Here is a 5447-nt window from a genome sequence, read left to right on the forward strand (position 1 = left end):
AAGAAGAAGAAGAAGAAGAAGAAGAAGAAGAAGAAGAAGAAGAAGAAGAAGAACAATAACAACAACAACAACAACAACAACAACAACAATAACAACAACAACAACAACAACGACGACAACAATGATGACGACGACGACGAAAACAACAACAACAAAATTGATAACATTGATAACAATAGTACAAAATATAACAATAATACCAATAATAACATTATTCAAAATTGTTAAAACATAACAATAAAATGGCCTTGTTTTTGTTTCTGGACGGACAGAATAATGTAGAGCTCACTCTGATCTGAATGTTTAAATATCGAAAAAAATGTTCTTTGAAACTTAGTTACTGTTGTTCTGCAGATAACCAAGAAAGAGCTCTGGTGGCAAACAGCCTTTTACCTGTTTTGTTTTAGTTTTAGCAGAGTTTTTACGGCACTCCAAACTGCATATTAAGATCATAATTACGAGCGCCAAGGGAGGGGTGGATGTTAAGAGAAAAGTCTTTACAGGGAATCAGACTTACTCTGCTCACCTCCCAAGCATCAATAGCACAAAGTCTGCTTCGATTATCAAGGCACCCCGGAAATTGCGGGTCACAAGAGTGAAACAAACATACAAAAGAAGTAGAGGGTAAATGACGATAGTAAGGATTAGGAAAGAAAAAGCAGCAGTTCCATGTTGCAGTTCAGGCACAGTTATGAGAATGAAATTGATGAATCATCCCATTTACAATTACAATTCCACTGTGCATAAGAACACGGTTATAATGTCCTCCCTTTGGGAATGGCCTAAAGACGCTTCAGTCTGTGACACTGCCCAGGGAGGGGGGGGGGGGGTCCCTGTTTGCTCTCGCTAGCATTAATTTTACTTAAGAATTTAAAAAACAGTATATTTTGTTGGAATTACTAAAAAAAAATTAAAAAATAGCGACAGCCGTAGAATAATAATAATAATAATAGATAGCATTTGTATAGCGCATATCCCCGCTCAACAGCAGGCTCTATGCGCTTTACACTATATTAGTGCAAGGTAAAAAAATAAACTACCCTAACTTACCCCACTACATCACTACAGTCTATGATTCTATCCCTTCTGCTTTACACACTTTAATAAATCAGTTCTCTGTAAAATACAATACTTATATCTTTCCGCACAATACCTTGCACCATGCTTTTACCACCCTATACTTTACACCATGCGTTTACCTCCCGATACTTTACACCATACTAAACAACACCATACCTTTATCGTACCATACTTTACAACTTACTTTTCCACACTATACCTTACACCATACTTTACCACCCCGTGTCTTACGACACCATACATTGCACCATGCTTTACCGCACCATACTGTACAACTTACTTTACCACAACATATCCTACCACACCAAACCTTACACCATACTTTACCACACCCTACTTTACCATACCTTACACCATACTTCACCACACCATACCTCACCACATCCTATCATTTCTGCTCTACACACTTTAATCAATCAGTTCTTAGTAAAATACTGTACGATATCACGTTGTAATATTAATACAGCTTACAATAGCTTACCGCACCTAATATTAACACAATATAATTTACTACATTACAACAAACAGTACTTTTTCTTGTCACTATACCTTGCCCCCCCCCCAAAAAAAAAAACACCCTACCACACCATACCTTACTCCATACTTTTGCCAAATGCTCCCGTACCACAATATGCCGTACACAATTCTTTACTACATTATTCCTTACCACACCATACCTTTTATCCTTACGCAGTTGGCCGCAAAACTCTTACTAAACTGAAACTGATACCCTCTATCATACTTAACCACATTATACCTCTCACCATTATTTACCACATTGTACCTTATATCACGCATTACCTCATTATACCTCACCACACCATACCTTATTATAGGCTCCTACCTTATATCCTTACGTAGATGCGAGCGCCGTAAAACTCTTACTCAACTGACACTGATACTTTCTATCATACTTAACCACATTATACCTCACACCACACTTAACCACAGTATACCTTACATCACACATTACCGCCTTGTACCTATCACCATACCTTACCATCCAGTCTGTGTGAGAAAATTGGAAAAAACAAATTATAAACTTTCAACATTAGGCCCAAACTGGGACCGCGAAATCCTTCGGGCCTCTCCAGAAAAGATTAAGTCATTTTTACTCGATTACGCATTGGACACGCAACTCTAACTCATAAATACCTCCTTCAGGGAGATGAGAAGCCGGATGCGACACATATTTTACCATTAGTCACATTTTAACCGAATGTCTAGACTTTGGAGAGACCTGAAGGAAATATTTTAGATGCAAAAAAATTGCAAGATCTGTTTTCCGTCCTTGATCCCAAGAGAATTCTGGCCTTTATGGAAAATTGTAAAATGAAATAAAATTGTTTGAAATGTTCATGTTATTTTAAAAAGTTATTTTAAATTAAAAACGTATTTATTTCAAATTTTTTAACATTTTAACATTTTAAAGTCTGATTACTGACCCGAGCCCAGTCGTGCAATGAGCTGTTGTGTTTCGAGCGCTCATATGACCTTATACAGTTACGAGCGCCGTAACACTCTTACAAAAACAATACATTACCACACCATACGTTACATCCTACTTTAATACATTTTAACCTACATCATACTCTACCACACTATGCCCTGCCTACATCATTCTTTACCGCATTATACCTTACCACACCATACCTTACTCCATACTTTATCATATTATACTTTACCAAATTTTGCCTTACCACACTATACACTGCACCAATATGTTTACCACATTGTACCTTTCCACACCATACCTTATCACACTATACCCTACCTCAACACATTACACCTTACCACTTCATACTTCACCATACCTCATTACACTGTGCCTTACCACGGGATACAATACTGTATCTAACCATAGGATTCGATTTCAACATTCCCACGAGTTTGATCAGCTTCAGAAGCAACAACATGGCTGCAAGAACTTGATACTGATATGTATTTATTATAGCCATCACATTTTACCTATACCATACCATACCATACAGTATCAAACCACTGAAAGTTGGTGGTTTGCGGCTGCTCTGATGTGATTTTCTCCTTAGTTTCTATCAAACATCTATTGTCCTTATCTCTCCTCCTTCTTTTCTGTGTTTTTTACTCTCGTGTAACACCTGTAATCTTCGGCACTTACACAACCTTATTGTGTTGTAAGTGATGTAAAACTTCTACTAAACTCAACTAAACCACAGAAATCGAACCCAATGCTTTCGTACTTGATAAAAGTCAAACCCAGTGCCATCACTGATGTCGGTGGTCTGCTCCAACCGATTATATAATAAACATTCAAGGCCAGTGTTTCGGTGCAATCCTCTACTGACGGTTTAGACTACCCACTTGGCCTTCTAACTAGTGCCTGGTGCAAAGGGTGCTTCAGAGTATGGCAAAATTCGGGACACCTTTTCGGTCGTTGGGTGCAGGAGATGGGCGTGAGGAGAAGATGGGAAGGAGAGGGGGAAGAAGAGGGGGGATGGAGGAGTAGTGGAGAAGGGGGGTGGGGAGAGAAAGCGAGAGGGGAAAGAGGAGGGAGGGAAGAGAGTGGAAGGTAGGGAGAGGATAGGGGAGAAAGTATGGGAGGGGAGGGAGTTAGCATCAGATGAGTAAGGGTATAATATGTTTGATGTGGGGGCGAGGGAGAGGTGAGTAGAAAATGAGAGAGAGAAAGAGAGAGAAAGAGAGAGAGAGAGAGAGAGAGAGAGAGAGAGAGAGAGAGAGAGAGAGAGAGGGTGTAGAAAAAAACGTTGAGAGAGAGAGAAGGAGAGTGAGCCTGAGAGATAGGAAGAGAAAGAGGGAGAGAGAGAGGGAGAGAGAGAGGGAGAGAGACAAACAAACAGACAGAGAAATACAGACAGATCGATAGACAGACTGACAGACAGACAAACAGAAGAATTGGGTGGGGTGGGGGCGGTGGGGGGGGCACTTGATGCATTTATTCCAGCACCACTGAAGGACAAATCAAACCCACACAAAGAGACAATGGCAGCGACGTAATCAGTTACTTCTCCTTGACCATCGGTTTGAAGGAGCTGGAAGGAGACAAACTTGGACCAAACAGGAGCACCGTTATCTCTCCCTGCTGACCACTTGACCAGATTCGGACATCGGGTATTGGTATAAAAGACAAACCTGGACATGACATTTTCAGGACCTTTGTTCCAGTGCCTTGCCTTCTTTTGCTTTGTTTCAACACTCGCAGAATCATGAAGGTACCGTAAACGGGGTTGAATTTGTCTATCACAGAAGGCCTTTATTCAACATAACTATAAGTATCATGCATGCGTTTAACGCTCTTCTGACTTCTAAATTGGTAGAGAGTTGGGGGAGGGGACGTCAAGAGGGGGGGGGGAGTAGTGAACTATAAGCTTGGCTTGCTTGGTAAAAGTCAGAAATTCAAAATCAAGTGTGGTTCGTATAAAACTACTTATTGTATTTTTCTCAATATCCTTCTTGAAATATTCCCCTCTCAACACCAGATACTGTATAGGGGGACCAGGGACCCCTCAATTTTTAAGGACTTTCTCTAAGTCTAAGAGGACGTAAAACTTAACAAAGGCAGAAAGGAAAGCAGGTTGTGCGTTGTAGTTTGTTTGGTCGACTTGATTTCTGACAATGCGAGAAGATGTACAATGACCATATGCATTTGGGAGCGCCGTAAAACTCTTATTAAACTAAACTAAACTAAACCAAGACGTACAATGGTAGGAAAGTTTTTAAATCTTATATTTTAGGGACGGGGGCAGGGGTGAAAATAAATAATGCCTGACATTTATATAGCGTATATCCATAGTTAATTTAATCATGCTCACTACGTTTATACAGGGATTTATTATTTTCATTCTGTTTTCTGTATTTGACATAATTTATTCAAACACAGGCTTTACCATGCATTTATAAAATGATATAAAGCTGTCTTATATTCTGTTGTGAATGGCAGTTTGAAATGTGCCACATGATGAAATATAATAAAAACCGATACAAAGTAGAACAAGTTTTCTACAGTGCATTATAACAATATCTTAACAAAGAATGTAAACGGGTTTTAAAAGACGTAACAAGTATCTTCCTTTTTCGGCCCATTTGTTCATTATCCAGTTGATCGCCGGGACTTTCATCTGCCAACAGCACAAGAATTTCTTTGTAACTGCAAGTATAGAAGTTTTTTGTGGCGTCGGTGGCCTAGTGGTTAGGCTCTCGGACTCGCAACCGTAAGGTCGTGGGTTCGGATCCTGTCAGGGACCTGACGTTGTGTCCTTGGGAAAGGCACTTTACACGAGTTTTCCTCACTTCACCCAGGTGGGAATGGGTACCCAGCTATAGACAGAGAAAGATCTTGTCAGTTTGTTAGTGTTTGAGCGCTTAATCAG

Source organism: Aplysia californica, unplaced genomic scaffold (genome assembly GCF_000002075.1).
Source record: "Aplysia californica isolate F4 #8 unplaced genomic scaffold, AplCal3.0 scaffold00433, whole genome shotgun sequence".
NCBI lineage: Eukaryota > Metazoa > Mollusca > Gastropoda > Aplysiida > Aplysiidae > Aplysia > Aplysia californica.